Source organism: Pleurodeles waltl, chromosome 2_1 (genome assembly GCF_031143425.1).
Source record: "Pleurodeles waltl isolate 20211129_DDA chromosome 2_1, aPleWal1.hap1.20221129, whole genome shotgun sequence".
Taxonomy (NCBI): domain Eukaryota; kingdom Metazoa; phylum Chordata; class Amphibia; order Caudata; family Salamandridae; genus Pleurodeles; species Pleurodeles waltl.
In genome coordinates, this window is record NC_090438.1 from 516262661 (window position 1) to 516283838 (window position 21178).

Genomic DNA, 21178 nt, shown 5'->3' on the forward strand with positions numbered 1-21178 from the left:
GTGTGCTTACCTCTTCAGTATGGAATGCCATAGTCATAGTTCATCAGTCTGCATGGACTTCAGGGCCGATAATGCACTGCCTGGTAGTCAGTAGGACCTGTAATCAGCTGTCCATTGCTTTCCATGTGAAAGGTCCAGTTGGTTCTGTGAACTTGATTCTCAACTCCAGGACCTGTGAGAGACTGAAGCTGCACACACCTGTGAGCACTTCCATGCAGACCAGCCAAATTGAACCTGCCCTGGCATTGCCTCTGCCTGGAACTGCTTAGAAGCTGCCAGTTGCTGAATCTCCTCGTTGTGCATAGGTGTACAAATCACTTATGTAACAGAGCCCTTGGGGGATTGTGCAACGTTGCAGATCACAGCACAAAAACAGTTTTAATTCCCACACTGTTGTTCCAACTTTTCCCAGTCAGTCTGCTCACTGTGTATTTGTCATGTTCATGTTAGTTCCTGACAGAGCCTGCATCCTTTTAGCCTGACTGGTTCCTGTCTTTGCGTTAACCATAGACGTTCCCTGTGGCTACATTTGTCTAATAGTTGCTTTCCATGCCCTCTCTTTCCTCCTGGGGTATTGTGTCTGGTAGGTCTACGATGAATCCTCAAATATATATTATAGTTTAATCAGTTTCCTTAACGTATTCTGTTCTGGGACATGTATTCAAATTGTCTAATCCAGCCCCCATCCCTTGTCTGGTTTTGCATGTATTCATTAGTGTGAAACAGTGACAGTGTGCTATGGCTGTATGCATGGATTCGGAACGGTGCCTCCAGCACAACAAACAAGGGTTGCCAATGTGTATGTAAGGACAAAACATGTTTGTGCACTGACGGTCCACACACAGATTCACTTCTGCCGCCCTATTTTGATAGTGCTTGCGTGGTGACTAGCTGTGAGAATAATCAGCACAGAGGCACTGACGTTCCCTGTTGCAGTGGGAATTTTATAGGCCACCCTGTGTACAAATGTTGTGATGAAAGCTGACTGTTTCCTATTACTGATCCATAAAGTTTTTAAGCACACCAAGGTTGCCCGGTCGTCAGCCTTATTAGAGTTCTGCAGTGCCATAGCTGGACTATCCCCATGTGTGTTGTTATTTGTTCTTTGGCTTTAGTTCAAATCTGCTTTGAAGGATACTCCGTTTATTCAGGGAATGGCTCCACAGACTCATGACTAGACCTGCCCGTAACTGTGACAACATGGAGGCCAATACTGACACAGGGTACATAGCGCCACACACTTGAACTGGACGCCTTTGTGCACTGAACCACTGGAAATATGTGAACACATGCAGCATGGTCTGCTGGTCCTCCACAGCCACAGGAGAAACATAGGTCATTTACATGACTCAAACTGTGGTGTACCATAACTTTTTTGGATTCGATTTGGGACTCTGTGTCACAAACACTGTACCTACCTAGCATGTTCAAATGCCTGACTCATGGGTAGTATACACACAAGTGACCATGAAGTGGTATCCAACATTCCAACACATGTGATGGCTTACATTTGTAACATTGCCATTATAAACCGTCCTCTATCTATCCTGTGTATAGTTTGTCATGGGAGATGTTTTGTCCCCAAAGTCAGGGAAGTTCACACAGCATAAGACTCAACGGATATGAGAAACACATATCATGACTGATGTACCTCAATGAATGGCATCTGATCGTTATCCACAATTACAACACATGCATACAAGCACATTATGCAAAACACGTCTTGTGATGTTCACACAGAGGCACAGCAACAATTAAAATAGGCAATTCACAGACATAAACACACAGGCCATGAGTGAATTATTTAAGTTGCGTAGCCTTGCTATCCTCTATTGATGCACCACCTGCTCATACTAGGGAATACCAATTTTAATTTGAATGTTTGGTTTGCTGTTGCGTCAGTTAAGAGTGCTAATCCGGCACAACAACATGAGTATTATGGTCCGCAGTAGTGTGGTCTGCCACATGTGCCCAAACAGTACAACACACACAGCAGGCCCTAACAGCCTATCTTTGTATAGTTATAGCCTTTGTGTATTTTAAAAATGAAAAAAATTACACAAACACAGTTAAAGACAGATATTTTGACGCAAAAGAGTAAAAAAAAAAGACGCATATGCATCAAAATATGCAGCATGTGCGTGAAAAAATGACGCTCACAGCCATTATACATTGATTGGTCCCTAACGTTAATCCCAACACTGCATCCCAGGAAATTAGTTATCCATGAAAAATATATTGATCCTTGAATGCAAGGGAATTTTTAAGCATATACGTCAAGAAATATTGACACAAAGCCCGTAAGCATCATAAAATTACACGCATCATAATAAAAACGCACTGCATTTGAGACAGGAAGTGATGTAATAGGATATCCTGTTTACAGAAATGGTACAGTGGGTGTACTTTCACTTTCACTTTGCAGTCTGTGATTCTTCTAGACTGTGGGGCTGTGTAGAGAGTTGTGTCTGTCAAAATTGTGCTTTTGTCTCCTGTGTGCCATTTCAATTGTCATCTGTTGTGTTTGTAATTGTCTCTGTAAATCAGTGTAAGTGGGTTTTTGTCATTTATGTGTCTAATTTTGTATTTGTACTGTTGGAGTGTGTAGTGGGTATTGTTAGTTGGGGTATTGTTGGGCTGTTTGTGGGTTCTTTAAGTTTCATTTTCATACCTCCTTTCCCTGTATTTCCATCTTTTCCCTTTCCTATCCCTATTATTTTTGTGATGTTGGGAAGGCCACGTCTGGGGAGAATGGGTGAGGAGGAGCTGGGGGCTTTCATTTGGCTGGTGTGCCACTTCCTGCCCCTGATGTTAGAGGCTGGTGGCAGGGTGATACAGGGGTATCACACCGAAGCGAGGAGGCTCAGGTGGTCCAGGGTGCTGTTCCACCTAAAGAGAGTATTCAACAGCCAGCAAAACGACTACCAATTCAAACATCGCTGGGCTGACCTTGTGGCCAGAGAGCAAGACCTGCTGGACCACCTGGGTGTGGTGATTGGTGGCCCTGTTGGTGAGTACAAATCAGACTAATGTTTACAGTAAAATGCTCTGTAGTGACAGTAGCAGATTTGGTGACATGCTGCATGCAATGTTTGTGGACATGTGGAATGCAAGTTGAATATACAGTGGTCCTGATTTATACAATATTTGCTATGCATTACTGTCATTTGTTGATGCAAAAGCTGCACAAACTTACAAAAGACAACTTGATCTTGTAAATTAGTGCCGTTATGACGTCAATAGATGATGGTAATGCGGCACAAACAAAAGTATTATTCATGGCCTGTGAGTGTACCAGGAATGAGATGTATTTCACATGCTAATGCAAGGAACGAATGTAGTCCCCAATTATTTTGAATACATGTCTGAACTGTATTCATGGCCATACGTATAAAGATCTTCCTAACCTCTGGTAATATTTTAGGCTGATCTTTTGACTTGGTTTGTGCAGCATTTAAATTAATTATGGATGCCAAAGTATTGCACACTTGATAATATCTAAATGTTTGGTGCTACTTTCCATAGCTGTAGCGTAAAAAAAATGAAGCAAATGCAACACATTAAAAAAAGATCTGGCACTATGTTCATTGTTCCTGTGTGTTTTATTTTGTATTGGGCACACTTGCTGGTACAGAGCTGATGCATTTGCCATCTGTGTCACTTTATAGCCAAGCAATTTCCATAAGTTAATGGGTCATTACGGGATCCCTGAACTTTGTGAATGCATGGTCACAAATTATTTATTTGCATGATGTTGTGCAAGTGACCCCTAAATGCTTCCATCATACATTTAAAGTGACAAAATAGTTTGCTAGTTTACGTTTGGTACACCCCTGCTGATCTAGTGCAGCATATGTACAATTGTTTAGTTCTCAGCATTCCTGTGAGTACTGCCATTCCCAAGGTGCATACAAATTGAGACCTACCTCATCAAGATTGCCAAAGTAGGACATTTGCTAAACCATGTTTCTATTAGGGGACAGTGTCAGTTCGTTGTATAACCACTGATCACCCAACTTGGCAAATGTAAGATAATGAATGTGGCTAACTGTGATGTACAGTACCTGATATAGGTACACACGGCCCTGAGTAACACATTCCAGGTGCAATGACTACACCTGTGCCCATGCATTCTGTCACGGATGATCAAATTAGACACTGTCAGCATAAATGTCTTTGTTGTTTTGATTTAGATAAATGGCCAATCCATGTTTATCGTAACATTGTAATCAAGTAACACACAGGATCCCTGCCATCATGGTGTCATAGGGGTCATATACGGGTCTGGGTACACTGCCAATGTACAGGTGAAGGTGATCTGTTCCATGTCTTCATCTTCTGATGTGTGTGTCATCGCCTCTGCCCTTGGTGGTGGTGGGTTTGAAGGGGCAACACACACTTCAGTGTTTGAAGACAAGGAGTCAGAAATCCCGGTAGCTGCCAACTGTGGGGCTATTAGGGCATTACTGCAGCAAGGAGGACCTGCTGGTTCTTGAGTATAGCAGCTACATCACTGTGGTAGGCAGCCAGGTTGGCCCTGAGGGGGTCATGATTGCATTCGTGCTCGCAGTGAAAGGTTTGGGGTGCCAGGTGTTGTGGCAACTCCCTTACTGCAGTGGTGAATTCCCTTACACTTTGTTGTAGTCCTTACAGGATGGATGTTGGCGCTTGCATGGCTGCTGCCTGTTCTACAGATGACATCATGCACGAATGCATCCCCTCAAGGCTGCCAGCCATATTTTGCATCCCCTCCCGCACCTCCTTGGCCAGCTACAGTCCTCCCAAAGGTGGTACCAGTGTCCTCAGAGTCCTCAGCTGGGTTGGAGCTGGCAGGTCATACTACTGGGGTGTTGGTTGGTTCCTCTGTGATAGCTGCTACTTCTGTGCTCCTTTCCTTTGAAGGTGGGGTCTGGAGGGTTCCAAGGACACCTTGGAGGGTCTGATGGCTCATTTTTGTCAGCTTGACATCCATGTCATCAGGGAAGTCCAGGACAGGCATATCCCCAGAAGAGCCTTCGCCCTCTGCAATGAGATATTGTACAATTAGTGTGTCTATGTTGTGGCATTTGTAATGCGACGTTCCTGACTCCCTATTAGTTGAACATTGTGATCTTGTTTCCTGTTCCTGTCATTAAGATTAGCAGTCTCCCAGGCCTATGCCCCACCTGCATGTCACATGTAGTGTGGGCAGTTTGGGGAATTATCTGCGTCACATCCTCTAGATGTGGGTTCTGTCCCATTTGTATGTTGCCACCTTCTTGTACTACTCAACCCTCCATCTACTTCCATTATCATGGTGTGGTCTTGCACTGGCTGTGGGTGTTCTGATGGCACTTGCACCACACTTAACAATCTTAAACTGATCCAGTCTCTTATATTTCACATCCACCTATAGGTTGCTGAGAACTAGCATATACTATGTATAGCATTGGCATGGCACGATACAGGTGTCAGCATTGGTAGTGTGTACTGCTGATGTTGGGGAATGTATGCTACATTGGATTGCACTGATGGTCCTAGCAGTGTTCCATTTCCTCTTATGACTGTGCGGGTGTGTTTCACTAGCTAGACACATATGTCCACCCCCTCAATGCTGTCGTCTTAGCACTATGACACTTGAGATTTTGCATGGTGGCATTGCAGCTTTTGTAACACAGGCACAGGGTAGACCCTGAAATGTGCAGCATGGGTATGACACTACTCCTGTGTACCTCATAATGTTACTATCAATACCTGATGTTCATGGCGCCTATAGACATGGACATTTGACAGGATTTACACATTGTTAGTAATTACAGGGGATTGATAGCGTCGTCATCCTGAACCCTCTATTTTGGGTGTGTTTGATCCATGGGCACGTAACTGCCATTGGCTACTTGACCTGCACACGCAGCACAGGTGGTAGTGGCAACTGTTGTCAATGGTAAATACCACTTGTGGATATGGCCTGAGACTGGAAATTGAGCCCTAGTTCATGTAGCGACAATACCAGCTGTAGCGTGATAGCAAGCCAGTTTTACATTGTACCCTACCCTCCTGCACTGCCTTTGCCTTTCCAACAGCCTTGGCATGGCAGAGTACCCCCATGCAAAGGTTGTTGGTGTAGTGTTGTGCCCCAGGTTTCCCCTGCACAGCCCATGCACCCGTGTCGTGCCCCTTTACCCTTTCAACTACCTGATTATCATGGCTAACATGCATTGTGTAGTAGGTATGTACCTCCCCCTTAACATTTAGGCATTTATGTCCCCCATGCAACTTACCCTGCATCTGTGTGGTTTCCTGGTAGTCTGCGCTGTGCTGTCCTTGAATCCCTGTGACAATCTCCTCTGGGATGATGGTTGCCACTATCTCCTCCATGTGGTCCAGGGCCTCCTGCGGTGCTAGACTCCCACGCCAGTCTGCAGTGCTGCCTTCCTGTTCCTTGCCATCTTTTTCTTGGTCCTGCGCTTGCAGTCATGCCAGCGTTTCTTGTACTCAGTGACTGTTCTCCGTCCTGCCACACTGTTGATCTTATCGACAATTTGTTGCCAAATTGCCTCTCTCCTCCCAATTGGCAATTTAGAGGTGACAAAAAGTTGATGCTGGTGTTCCGTCACCTCTTTCACCAGTATTTCCTTCTCCTCTGCACTGAACCGCCACTTCCTTTTCTTCTTCTCCCTCTCCTGGGTCTTGTCTGAGTCTTCTTGGCTGGTTCCTGGTCGGTTGTAGTCTTCCTGGGGTCTCTCATGGCTTCTGGGATCCATTTTGGGGCCCCTTTGCACATTTTGCTGTGTTTGCGCCGCTTTTTGATGCTATTGTGGCAAAAAAAGGCGTGTATCTGGTTTGCGACATCGTAAACCGGATTAAAGTCATTTTTGCTGGGTTAATGTCATTTTTCTTTATGACGTGGTGCAATGGTTTGAGTAAAAAAAAATGACTCTAATCTGTGGTTTGCGCCACGGAGCGTCAAAGTATACATTTGATGCCCAGGTGGTGCTAAGAAATGGCGTTAGCCAGCGCTAAACTTTTTGATGCAAAACTGCATCAGCGCAGTTTTGCGTCAAAAAGTATAAATATGGTTCTATCTACACAAGAAGACCTGTATTAATGATTTAAGACCTGCAGTTGACAGAATGAGACAGCAACACATCCAGGTGAAAGAAGATATGGATCAACTACAAGGACTTCTGACTACTGTTAAAAATGTAAACACACAAGTACAGACTCTCGCAAATGAAAATGCCTATGGCAAGCCTTAGTAGTATTTCAGTTGTCTCCTGATCCACCATAGCAGAAATTTTAGGGAAGCCCCACAAAACTGAAAGACTAATTAACTACTTATTCTTAAACTACATCTCTTCTACAGATGGTGACATTTCTCATTAGTAATATGATTGGATGTGCCTTCCCAAGGCTAATCCTTTTGCTGCACAGTTTAGTCCAGGGGTCTTCAAAGTGGGGGGCAAGCTCCCCTAGGGGGGCCTCAAATGATCCCAGGAGGGGCGCCAGGCTCTGGCCAAAATAAGCATCATGCTGATAACAGAGCTTTGTTTGAGCTGAAATAAATGAGCAGCAGGAAATTGCTTTGTAATGGGCCTTCACTAACCTGTTTGTCATTGATAGCCAAGCTGGGAGTATGTGTAAAAAGGGAAGAGACTCCAAATACTCTTGAAAAACCCCACCCCAATAATCACACTGTGGACACTTTTACACTTTAGTAAGGCCTGCCTGAGCAGAACCGTACTTTTGGTATGATGTACTTGCATTTCTAAATCAGTAACACAACTGCAATGTTCAAATACGTCTAGACCTGTTTAACATTGCCAATTTATTAAATTGTGAAAAATTCACGGGGGCAATATTTTTATTTCTACGGGGGGGGGCGCGGCATTGAAAGGTTTGAAGACCACTGGTTTAGCCCATGCTTGATATTTACATCCCAAGTAACAAAGGAAACTGTAGGTGTGTCCTCTCAAAAGGAAAAATAATTGATATTTTGGCTTTTCAAGGGTTTTACTCCAGTTAGGATGCACACAAATCCGGCACACCATAGTTCTTGGTGATCAGATAACTGAACCCTGCTGCACCCTACTAAATCACCACTGGAAGTCAGGGCCTCTTGCCTACGCAATGTCTATTTGAGCCTCAACAACACATATAAATAGGGACACTAGTATACATTAAACACATTGACAAATTATGAAATATTTCATTTGTTTCACATATATACTACACAAAAATCAAAGTTTTAATAGGAGGTTTGAAGTGCAGGTTGTTAGGTCCAGTAGATAAAGAAACCCAAGAAATGCAAATGAATCTATTAAAATTAAATCTGAATGCTAACCTAACAAAAGGCAATCGTTTTGAACATGTCTAGATTAGTACTACACAATCCTTATATCAATTGGGCATTCAAAGCTATGTTACTAGTACTGAGCTCTGTCTTCAGCACTGTTCTGGCATGCCCTTTAGAAAAGTGTAGGAGAGTGCCCTTTTGGTGTGATCACCTCATTATTTTCTGAACCACTGCTGATTTTTAGCCTCTTGCACTGGGACACGGCTAAACAAGTCCCAGTGCATGTGCTCTGACCACTGACATTTGACAACATTGGCTAACTCCTAATTGGCAACTTTAACTTTTCTATAAGGCCATAGTTTATGGTGCAGAAATACACCCATGGTATGAAAAGTTAAATGTAAGCTGTGGATTACGGCACTCATTGTGCCACTCACTATTCTGACTAAGGAATGCATGGATCCAGCCTACTATTGTAGCCTGACAGTTGCAGTGTAAAACTGTCAGTGTGACCTATTAAAATAAACATTTTTACAGATAAAAACATCCATTTTAAATGTTAGTGAGTTACATGTACGTCTTGTAGAGCACTACACAGAGTGCATGTATTTAAAAGTGGGACATGTAGAAAGCTAATGTTACCATGTTACCCACTAGTTAGAGTGCATGGTATGTAAAAGTGGACCTGTAGAAAATTCATGTTACCCTGTCCCTACAGGGAAAAGGTCCAACACGCTATTTCACTCTAGAAGACTTAGCTGCCCTCCGTAGAAAACCAGAATACATATTAAATACTAATACTACTGACTCAGGAATGGGACTAGCTAGACAATTCATAAAATCTCTACTTTTAATAGTTATTAACAATCAACTTCATTGGGGAGTCAGTTTTTTCACAAATATTAAGAAAAAGTAACTTTTTGAAATGTATCCTTTACCTGCCTGGGCCTCCAGGAAGCTAATTTACTCTAGCTCTTCAGCTACCCCAGCCAGTGATCAACCTTGAATGAGGGGTAATAATTAATAATTTAGGGCCAGATGTAGCAAGCCGTTTGCATGGTGCAAACTGCTAAAATCGCACTTTGCGCCATGCAAACAGCCTAACGCGATGCTCATTCACAAATTGCGAGTCGGTACCAACTCGCAATTTGTGAATGCGACTCGCAAATAGGAAGTGGTGTTCCCTTCCTATTTGCGACTTGCATTGCAATTCAGAATTGCTTTGTGACCGCGAATGCGGTAGCAAAGCAACTCGCAGTTACCACCAGTGTCACACTGGTGGTAACAAATTCGCAAAAGGGAAGGGGTCCCCATGGGTCCCCTGCCCCTTTGTGAATGTCGCCAAAAATATTTTTTCAGAGCAGGCAGTGGTCCTATGGACCACCGCCTACTCTGAAAAAACGAAAACAAATGGTTTCGGAAGTTTTTTCATTTTGCAAGTCGTTTTCCTTTAAGGAAAACGGGCTGCAAAATGAAAAAAAAAACTGCTTTATTTAAAAAGCAGTCACAGACCTGGAGGTCTGCTGACTTCAGCAGGCCACCATCCCTGTGAGTGCAGGGACTCGCTATGGGGTCGCAAACTGCGACCCACCTCATTAATATTGATGAGGTGGGTCTTTGCGACCCCATAGCGAGTCGCAGACGGTGTCTGAGACACCGCTCTGCATCCGATATTGCGACTCGGAAATTGCGAGTCGGAGAGACTCGCAATTTCCGAGTCGCAATATCGGATAATGCTACATCTGGCCCTAAGTAACACAAGATTTACCCAAATGGCCATGTAAACATAGGTATCAAGCATCAATGTGGAACAAGCACTCACATTGAACTCATGCTGGAAACACAACATAATAATGCAGGAAATTCTGTTTAATTATCAAACAGAACCAAAACATTTCTGATAAGACAGAAGAAATCTGTCACAAATCAATCTTAATCACAACATATGAGTATCAACCAATATACCACTGTAACATTCAATTTGTCTGAATTGAAATGTATTTAAATATAAATGAAAAAATGCATCAAGCTAAATTACACAGTTTTGGTGATTGGCGAAATAGTTTTTCAAAAAACTGCAAGTGAAAAATCCATAACCAAACAAAGAAGAGTGATGATGATGATGTGTGAACATAAATGGTATATTGGCGTTTTAGAAAAGACAGCCTACTATATTAGATACATAAAACAGCACTGGGTAATAGCCACAGTGTACAGTTTTAAAACAAGAGGTCTAAGATGTCAACAGCATTTCGACCCTACACAGGGTTTGAGAGTCTCATCAGGACATGTAGATCAGTGGTTCCCAACCTGTGGGCCGGGGACCCCTGGGGGCCTGCGAAGCCACCTCAGGGGGTCCGCGACTGCTTAGAAAATTTAATAATATTAGGTTCCAACTATCAGTAATGACTCAGTGGGGGTCCCCGGATTCCAATAATGATTCAGTGGGGGTCCCCGGGCTCCAGTATTGATAAAATGGGGGTCCACAGAAGCGAAAAGGTTGGGAACCACTGATGTAGATGACCCAGAGACTGGATTGTCAAGAAAGCGGGGCCTGTGTGCTGGTAGACACTTCAGGACCGCTGGGGAGGCCACAAGGATGAATACCTAGGGCCACTTTAAGGTGGTGTAGGCAATTGCCTAAACATAGACATTCTCCAATGTGCAAAGGCAAAGATAAAAATACTCACAGGATTCTTTTTGGGAGCGTAGTGCCCGATGCAGCCGGAGGCTTCCAGTCAGGAGCTGGTTAGGGATGTATGGTATGTAGCACAGCCAAAGAACTACCGATCGGAGAATCACCTGCGTTCACGTGAAAATGTGGCATTCCTCCCAGGAGGACACAACAGTCTGACCTGAATGGACAGAGATGAGTTCTCTGAGCTCAATAGAATACGCACAGTGGGGGCTGCACCCCTCCTGTATACACCAATACCCAGATTTACTATTGGTTGGTGAAAGGAAACAAAAAAGAGCAACTTGCTGTGCTGCGTCAAATGGAAAGAGCAAATATGCACCCTATTTACTAATATATGGAGCATTCCTGCCCCCTCTCTCTGCATTGGCGAACACAGTGCAGCCTAGCGCCAACACAGGCACCCTTGAGTCACGGTCCTAGGGTGTCTGCATTACAGATGAGATTGGTTTCATGCAGGAAGGTATACCTGCCTACCTGGATTTACTCATTGGGGTGACAGACATGCTTGGAGAGAGGGGACTCACTGTGTACAACCGTTAACCAACTATATAAAGGGTCAATGAAAGGATCCCTGTTGCTGGAATTGCTCCTAAGGCAATTGGTTAGGATGAGCATCACAGACCTGCCAGCTCACACTGCGCCCCTGGGTGTCACATGCTATCAGTTTACCCAGGAAAGAGACCCTATCACACTGTGGCATTGAAAATGAGCTGGAATCTACTGGAAAGAGTGGATTTTCAGCTTGTCTTTGGAGGCTTTTAACAACCATTGCTTATTAATTTCAGATCCTCCATTGACAGACAAAAAATGCTTGAGTTCCCTTTTCCCTGTTTGTACTTATTGCTTCCATTCCTGGCAACAGCTAGACTCCTCATTGACTGTCTGGTGTGGCTAACATTGGTCATTTACACATCTACACCGGTGCTTCCTATATTACAGAAGATTATGATGATGCAAGACTGAGAAGGCTGGGCACAAAGAATTGAAAGCAGAGGGGAACATGGCGGCTGCCGTGCGTGCAGCGCGCTGAGGCACTCACCGGCTCTGCGGCACACTGCTGACGCCTCCATCGTCTCGGAGCTAATTTCTGAATCCCCGGGGGACAAATCAGCAATTTACCAGTCCTTCCTCATACCGCCCGACACCTCTGGCGCTCGGAGGTTGGATTATTGATTTTTCTGGGGGACGACTAACTCGGCTTTTGCGCTTCCACTGCGGTGAATGGGAGCGCCCCAGCAAGAGAGCGAGGGCCTTGTGGGGGAGCCTGGCGTTTCCTATGGGCTGTGCTGGCTTAGGGAGAGCCTGGAACTGGGTCGCTCCAGGCAAGCAGCTGCCAGACTCCCCTTCTGGGTTAAGGCTGACAGAGTCAGCACTGACACAGACAGGCTGTTCAACGGAGACACAGAAGCTGCAGGCTTGTTGAGAGTGGTGAGCAGCTCCAGAACTCATCCTCTCTCCGGTTTATTAGCACCTCAAGAGAAGGGACAGTGGGTGCGAGGAGAGGGAGGAGAGTCAGTTGATCAAGGTGCAGCGGATTGTGGATCATATGAAGCGCCATACTTCTCTTGCAAGGCAAAGTCTGCCACGAGCTAAGTTGGATACTGGGGAAGGGAGTGGAGATGATGATTTAAAGCCCTTTAAAAACCTTAAAGGTATAAAACCCCAGAAAAAAATAAGAAGCTCTAAATTGACAGCATCAGCAAAAACCTTCTTCAAAGTTAAATCCCCTGATAATTTGGCGATTTCGGAAAGCGAGATGGATGGGAGTGCTTCAAGGGGTCAAGAGCCGGAAGAGGAGGTGGAGGCAGGAGGGGTAGATAGCTCCCAAAGTGGGAGACACTCTCTTGATAGTCAGCAGCTACCTGTAATGTTCCAAGAGACTCTAGTCGACCGGCAGAAGGTTGGGAAAGACTTGGATAAGGAAGGAACTGTCCCCCAGAGTGTTTTATCATTGGTCAATATGTCGCAGGGGAGTGAGACTTCTGCTTCCCCCCTCCGGTCACTCAGTGCCGGCTTGGTAGGTCTTCGCAGTAGTTTTGCCTCCTCTATTGAGGCAGTGCTCTCAAATCTATCAGAGGACATTAAAAAGGGTTTTACCACATCCAAAACTAATCAAGGGGAAATAAGAGAGGTCTTTGGAGCCCTGGAGAAAAAATTGGATCTTCTGGTATTAAGAACACAAGCACTGGAGGAGGCGGTGGGGGAAATAAGAGTGGAAATTAGCGACCACAAAAAAGAAATTGAGTTGTTGAAGGGAAATGAGCAGGCTCTTCAGAGTAAACTGGAACGATTGGAGAACAACTCAATAAGAAACAATCTGAGAGTGTTGAATGTGCCGGAGGATGCGGAAGGTGGAAACTTAAAAATGTTTTCGAGCTCCCTTCTTAAAAACGCGCTTTCATTGGAAGAGTCTTTGGAGGAAATAGCAGGGGATATTCAGCGAAGTCATAGAGACCCCTTTAAGAAAAGGCCAGGTAGTCTCAAACCTAGGAAGATTTTGATAAATTTTCAAACCTATTCTTTGAAAGAGAAAATCTTGTGAAACAGAAAACCTTAAAGTGGGATCACTTTACGTTTGAGGTTAGGTCTGATCTGTCAAGTGTGACCTTAAATAGGCAATGGGAGTTAGGGAGGCGGATGGAAGAGTTCAGGAAACTTGCTGCCTCGGTTCAGATGAAGTTCCCTGCCATCCTCAAGATTGTGTACAATAATAACATGTATAACATTAGAGAGGTGAAAGCAGCGGATTGAGCTCCTGGGGGCCATTAAAGATGGAGGCTTCGAGAAGTAATCTGTGTTGCTGAAGGAGGGCCGAACGCTGCTTCAAATTGGATCATGGACCTGAATAATGGGGGGTTCTCCTGGGGGGACTGGCGAGGCACAAGAGGGGGCCTGGGGGAGCACAAGATGGGGGAGGCGAGGATGGGTCTGGGTGGGGGAGAAGGAGCACGTGAGGGGGGTGGGGAGCACAGGGTGGGGAGTAGAGGGGAAAGATAGTGGTAAAAGAAACAAGTCCTTTACATCTTGGTTTATTAGACAACCCGCAAGACATGTATAAGGAAGTAGTAGCCCAAGGAGTTTATCCCCAGAGGAAACTTCAAATACTGTCTTGGAATGTGAATGGTCTGAGGGTGAGTGGTAGGAGAGATAGGATCATACAGTATTTGAGGGATTCGCCTACCCAGGGTTTGATATTGCAAGAAACGCATCTAACGGGTGAAGAGTGTAAAGTTTTTTGGGGGAAACAGAAGTGGGTTTGTATGTACTGAGCAAGGCTCCCACATTAGGGGGGTAGCAATAGTGTTTAAAGTGCGATTCCGTAGTATTAAAAGTTAGTGTAGATACTGCAAGGAGGTGGATAATAATTAAAGTTAAGTTATTTGGTAGTCCGGTCACCCTGGTTGGGTTTTATGGTCCCAATACCGATGATATTGAGCCTCTTAGGAAACTGTTTTGTCAATTGCTGGATTTTTCAGACCCAGTGTTAATGGCAGGGGACTTTAACATAGTATTAGACAATAAATTGGATAGATCAACCAAAAGTAGATAAGTAATTAATTCAAAGTCTCAGCAGTTTTTGAGAAAGATGATGAAGGAAAGGGCATTGGAGGATTGGTGGAGAGATAGGGTGGGACCTCATCAGGTCTTTTCATATAATAATAAGAAGTATAACCATGCGTCACGTATTGATTACTTCTTGGTAGAACAGACATGACGTGGTGTGATAGTTAGTATTGAGTATTTTCCCCCGCATTTATCAGATCATGGAGCAGTGGTATTAAAAATGAATTTAGCGAGAGAGAGAGAGAGGTGAATCGGTGGGCATTGGATCGCTCCCTATTATTAGATGAAGAAGTCAGAACTAGGCTACTTACAGAAATAGAGGAGTTTTTTTAGGTGAATATGGGTTCTGCCCCCTTTGATGTGGTTTGGGATACATATAAGGCGGTGATACGAGGGAGTCTTATTAATATTGCCAGTTATAAGAACAAGCGGCATAGAGAAGAGTTAGAGCTTCTGGAGGAAGAAATGAAGGTTTGTAGGTAACGCCTAATGATGATTATAGGTGAAGATGAGAAGCGGATAAGGCAGCAAAGATTGGATGTCTTGAAACCCCAAGTGGAAGCGTTTTTACAAACAAGATTAATGCAGCGATGGGAGGCAAGTAAGTTGGCACATTTTGAAAATGGGGAAAACCCAGGGAAATTACTAGCCTGGAAAGCAAAAAGGGCCCAAGTTAGAAACTTGATAAAGGAAATTGAGGTAGAGCAGGGCCAGAGGACTAGACAGAGCGGGGAAATTAAGCATGCTTTTGGACAATTCTTTTCTCAACTCTATACAGAAGAGATTGAGGTTACTGAGCAGGCGGTTCAAATTTGGTTGGGAGATGATACTCTTCCCTGTCTATCTGTAGAGCAGCCCCATTGGTTGAATAGGCCTATCACCCCAGATGAAATTGCAGCTGCCTTGAGGGGAAGTAAGGGGGATAAGGCCACAGGTCCAGATGGTCTTCTGGGAGAATTGTATAAGGTCTTAGAGCAGGCATTAATGCTCTTTTTGTTAGAGTTGTTTTCTGAGGTATTTGTGAATGACTCCCCTGTTCCGGCATCCTGGAATGAGGCAGTAATATCATTGATTTTGAAACCGGGTAAAAACCCGGCTAGGCGTGAGTCATATAGACCCATTTCGCTGCTGAATGCAGATTATAAGCTATTTGCAAAGGTTCTTTCAGGTAGGTTAAATTTGGTGGTGAAGGACTTAATTAATATGGATCAGAAGGGGTTTATTAAGAGTAGGTATCTACATGAGCTCACCCATACCTTGATAGGGGCAATAGATCTGGCAACTACTTATAGAACCCCTTTGGGGGTTATAGCCTTAGATGCTATGAAAGCCTTTGACAGGGTCAATTGGAGTTATTTATTTCAGGTTTTGAATAGGTATAATATAGGGAATAATTTTTGTAAAGCCATTAAACGGATTAATTCTGACCCCTCTGCTAGAATCCTAATTAATGGGGAACTAACAAATTGCTTTAGGATATCGAGGGGAACTAGGCAGGGGTGCCCATTGTCCCCGCTCTTGTTTGATTTGTATATTGAACCTTTTGCCAGGAAAATAAGACAGTGCCCTGAAATAGTTGCTTTTAAATGGAAACAGTGGGAGAGGAAGGTTGCACTTTATGCAGATGATTTAATGGTATTTACTGCCAATTTACCAACCGCCCTCCCAGCATTACGAAGATTAGCGGAGGAGTTTGGTTTAGTCTCTGGCTATAAGGTCAATAGAGAGAAGTCGGAAATTATGGTATGGAATCAGGATTGGCAAGGGAAGGCTGAAATATGCTACTTAGGGTCATTAATTACACATGATATTGAGAAGCTAGTGGTGAAAAATCAAGAAGCATTGGTGGTAGAATGCATTAATTTAATGAAGGGCTGGGCCCACTTGTCACTGACAGTACTGGGAAGGGTAAACCTGGTTAAAATGTTTCTTATTCCTAAAATTAATTTTATTCAGAATGCCATTCAGTTATTAATGGATGGCAGATATCTTATGAAACTTCAACAGGCTATCACTTCTTTTATCTGGGCCTGCAAGGGTCCTAGGATTCCATGGAAAAAGCTGCTGCGGAGGAGAGAGAAGGGAGGTTTATTATTGCCCGATTCACAGCTATATGCTTGGGCCTACCAGTTGAGGAATTCGAGAAGGTTATTTACTTCCTTGGACGATTCAGGGGTAGGCGCAATGTTTAAAGCAATGACATGTAACATTCCGGGGGCTGGGAAACAGTTTCTTTTTAAGTATGGAAACCCAAAATATTTTGAGAAACTATGACTAAAAGTTCTGAGGGAGGCGGCTATGTGTTGGTATCAGGTGAAATCCATTATGAAGATTGATTATTATAATCAGCTAGCCCCTATTTGGGACTCCCCGGGCACTCCAGAATGTTTGAAAGATGCGTTGGCTAAACCTTTAAGAGATGTCGGTTTAGAGTGCTGGGGGGATCTTATACAGGATACATTGTTATTGTCTTGGGAAGAACAGAGCGACATGACAGGTGGTACTCTGTCTAGGTTCAAATATTTTCTATTGACTTCCTGGACATTGTCCACTCGACGGAGTCATCAAGGGGAGAACCCGTTATCAAAAGATCTCTTTAACGGCTCCCCCAAGGGCTGCAAGATTGCAAGGTGGTATTGGGAGATTCTGGAGCAGATCGATGGAGAGTTTAAGTTGCCAGAGCAGTTGTGGCAAGGTGTCATGACAAAAGAATCGGTGCAGTTGGGATGGCAAGAATCATTGAGAACGTGTTTTGAGGTAGTTAAGGCCGCCCCTTTAAGGAAGAATCATTTGTATGTGATACACAGAGCTTATATCACTCCAGTGAAACTAACGAAGATAAAGAAGGGTGAAGTGGTGAACTGTCTTAAATGTGGAACTCCGGAGGCTGCAGACGTTCATATGTTTATGGAATGCCCGGGAGTGTTTTTCTTTTGGACGGAAGTAGTGGGTGCACTGTCACAGAAGGTAGGAAAGGAACTTTCTGTAAGTCTCCCTTTAATTATTTTTGGGAAGTCCGGTGATATGGTAGGGTGGTCTAGAAACAATAGGAATTTTGTGTTTTTTGCTGTTTTGTTGGCCAGAAGAGAGATCTGTGCAAAATGGATGACGGCAGCCCCGCCACTATACAGGAGCTAGTTGGATATGTGTGTAAAAACAGCTAAATTAGATCTTAAGGTGGGCAGTCCAGAGCGGAGGAGGAAAAAAAGTAAACTATGGGCTCCTCTCTTGGAAGGGGTTCCTTCCTTTCTTCCCTCCCTTCTGTAGGGGCATTATGTTCTATGATTTAAATCCTCCCCCTTTCTACATCTGGGCCAGCTACTGGGTTCTCCCAGGTGGGCTGAGCAGGTGATACAGGGCCTTGGGCGATATGTCCACCGTTGGCTTTAAAGGCAAATAGATCTTGCTGGGAAAAAGGTGTGACTTATCGGTGAGGTGTATGAGGACAAACAAAAATAAAAAAGACTGAGAAGGCTGTCATTACAGGTCCTTTAGGGTAGGACTCATGGCTGTATTCATTCCCAGCCTCGTCACAGAGTGGGATGGGGTCAGTGAGACTGCTGACCCCACCTCACTCTGTGACGAAGTGTCGCTGATTGACACTCGCCCTGGGCGCTTCAGGGCTTAAACCTGAAGCGCCCAGGGAGAGTGTCAATGGGTGACGCTTTCCTCGTCACCCAGGGGAGGGCCTGGAGGCACCTTTGCTGGGCCGAGGAGATCACGCCCATAAGGGTCGTGATCTCCTCAGCCCAGCAAAGTTCAGCTCAGGCAGCTAGGAGTCTGCGCAAATCGCGCATGTCTGCTCCTGGCTGCCTGACCTGAACATAAAGAGTGTCTGTCAGGCTGACCTTTGTTCAGCCTGACAGACACTCTTCATGGGGTGGGGGGGGCGTGGCCCCTCCGCCCTAAAGGACGGACCGCCACTGGTATAGATGTGTGTTTTAAGGAGGCCCAGTGATAGCTTTATATGCAGTGCTACTAATGCAATGTGTGTCCACCTCATATAATATAGTGTGAAGATGTAGGTGCTCATCGTGTTACTGATTCATTTATTTGACATCCATTTTAATGATGTACATTCCAGTGAAGTCACTTCTTCCACCTTTTGATTCCATGATGCCAATGCAAAGCCTTGTGGTATCACATCCTGAGATGTCTAATGTCAAAACCTGTGATGGCACTTTGCATGCAAACAAAGGGGCACATTTCATATTTTTACTCAGAGCCCCACAAATATTAGGACCTGCCCCGTCTCAGGCTATCACTTTGTTTGAACGAAGTGAACCACAGTAAATCACGTAAGCTGCGCTCAACTCAATTTGATTAAGCATCCACTCCAAAGCGAGCTTCATACAAAAGTATCTGCCAGACTGTATGTCCCCATACCCACCTGGCGGTGTCGCTCTCGCTCCGCGAACACCTCTATGGGCAGCATTTACTGTAAATCATTTCTGCTCATCGATGGCTTTTCTTATCGGTCTGGCAGCATGTCTGTACAACGACACTGTGATACTGAAGAGAGAAGGCACTTGTAATTGCAACTTAAATAAGGGCTGGATTATACATCCTGATGTCAGGGCACACCTCAGTTTGCAGGAGCATTTCCCCCACTGTATTTAATTGGTCAGAGTTTGACATTTGTGCATTACACCGAGACGTCTTGCGAATCTCATTTGTGATTTAGGGAACTCCTTACCTGATCTCGTTAAGATGATCGTGCCGAAGGTTTCTTGCAAGTTCTGACTGGCATTTGTAGTTGAAAACACTTTTAGAAATTCAACTTTAAGACCATATCTTTAGCCTACGCCCACTCCACCTATTTGATATGTTCTGGTCGCCAACATTTTTGGCTGTAAGCGTGACATAATGTTGGGAAACTGATTTACCAGCCCGACACAGGATACACCCAGAGCCATCGCCCCCTGTTCACTCGTTCGTTTTGTTGAAAGCGATGCACCAAATTGAGAAATAGGGCCTAGATTTACAAATACTTTGTGTCAGGTTTGCTTTACTTTTCTAAAGTGTTGAGGTGGAGTTTATTAGCCAACACAAATCGTGATTTGGGTTGGATAGTAATACAACATTGCTAAATGCGCTGCCTTGTGTTTCTTTGTGTCAAGGAGGCATTTCATGGATGGTATTTTTGCCAAAATGTTTTCATTTCTCCTAATTTTCCCCACTTTTAATGTGTGCTGCATTGTACATGACACATACAAAGTGGGAAAAAGCCTTAAAGTATAGGTTTTGTACTGCATGGAAACCATTCCAGTGCAAAACCTATACTTCAGACAATGCAGACATTCTTGCACTATGGGGAAAGAATGTCTGCGTTGGCACATGGCTGCCTAAAGTGTGCAAGCGCAGGGAGAGAGGAGTACAGTGCCACCATCTTAGTAGATATGGCACCGTTTTGATTTCTCCCTTTCACTCAACACATCACAACTTTACCTGCTGCATTGCAGTACTCCTTGGTAATTCTTGGCCTACGTTCTCAAAGGGCCTGTTTTAATTATGTGATCATGTCCCCCTTTGCATGTACAGCTGCCCTTTATTTCCCCCATGGAAGTGGCCAGTCTCTACGGTGAGGCCTACATGGTGAAAATAAACCTGTGAAATGGGAGTATGAACCCCATCCGGTGCCTAGGTGTATCACTTACTCTCAAAGTTCTGTTTTTAACTAGGGTCAATACATTATGTAAGAAATGCAAAAAGATGAAGGAATGGAGTAACAAGTAGTGATGCCACAGGAAGTGGGATTAAAGGAAGTTATGCTACAACACTATCAATACCTTAAACTTAAAAGCAACTGGCCTACTTTATAGCCACATCTGGGATACAATCCTTAATATATAAATAGTGAACACTATTCACAAAGATGGTTTTGGCTGTAAATATATGTTAATGGACAAATAACACCATTTATGTCCGCCAGGATTTCACAAAAGGATTTGTGTCAGGTGTAAAGGCATTTAGGACTGTACATTTTTCCACCATGAGTGCAGAAAAATCCACAGTAACAAATCACACTAAAGCAGAGCTTCACAAACCGTTTAAAAACACAACCCACTTTTTAGTACACAAACTTCTGCGACTCAATGCGTTTTAATGGAAACGAGGCAGGCGATTTTTTTTACAAATGTAATAAAGCATTGTGTGGTAGTGCATTGTTATTTGCAGAAAGCATATTTTCAATTGAAACGGTCACAAAATGTACACAGACATACAGTTTCAGTAAATATTTATTATTTGTGAATGACCAAATAAAGTGTCTTGATTTGTTCTGGTCCTAGTAAATCATTGTTTCCATCATGCTTCAGAATTACAAAAAAAATCTTACATAAATTTGCTTTCTAACTGCTGAATGTGTACAGTCCATTTACAGGTGTTAACATTTTGCCCAGCTTTCCTTTCAACCATGTACCCCAGCAGGATGGTCACATAATTCACTTCATTTTTCTACCAGTCTCAGCTTAAAAAATATGCAACAAAAGAAATAGCCTGACATTTGACCTCTGTCTTTGACCTCAGCAAATGCGACTACAAAAAATACAGAATGTAAAGGCATCTTTATTGCATGGACTTTGGTGATCCACCAAAAATCAGCTCCCAACCTACCAGTGGGTCGGGACCCATAGTTTGAG

General features: G+C 44.0%; 1 long non-coding RNA gene across 1 annotated transcript in view; it reads right to left on the reverse strand.

Annotated features, from left to right (window-relative positions):
• Positions 1-19025, reverse strand: part of LOC138258954 (uncharacterized) — a 78625-nt gene extending 59600 nt beyond the window's left edge. Inside the window, exons 1-2 of the long non-coding RNA XR_011198610.1 lie at positions 18928-19025; positions 10966-11130 (exon numbers count right to left, since the gene is read on the reverse strand). This is a non-coding gene — a long non-coding RNA (uncharacterized lncRNA). The remainder of the gene's footprint in view (positions 1-10965; positions 11131-18927) is intronic.
• Positions 19026-21178: the final 2153 nt, after the last annotated feature.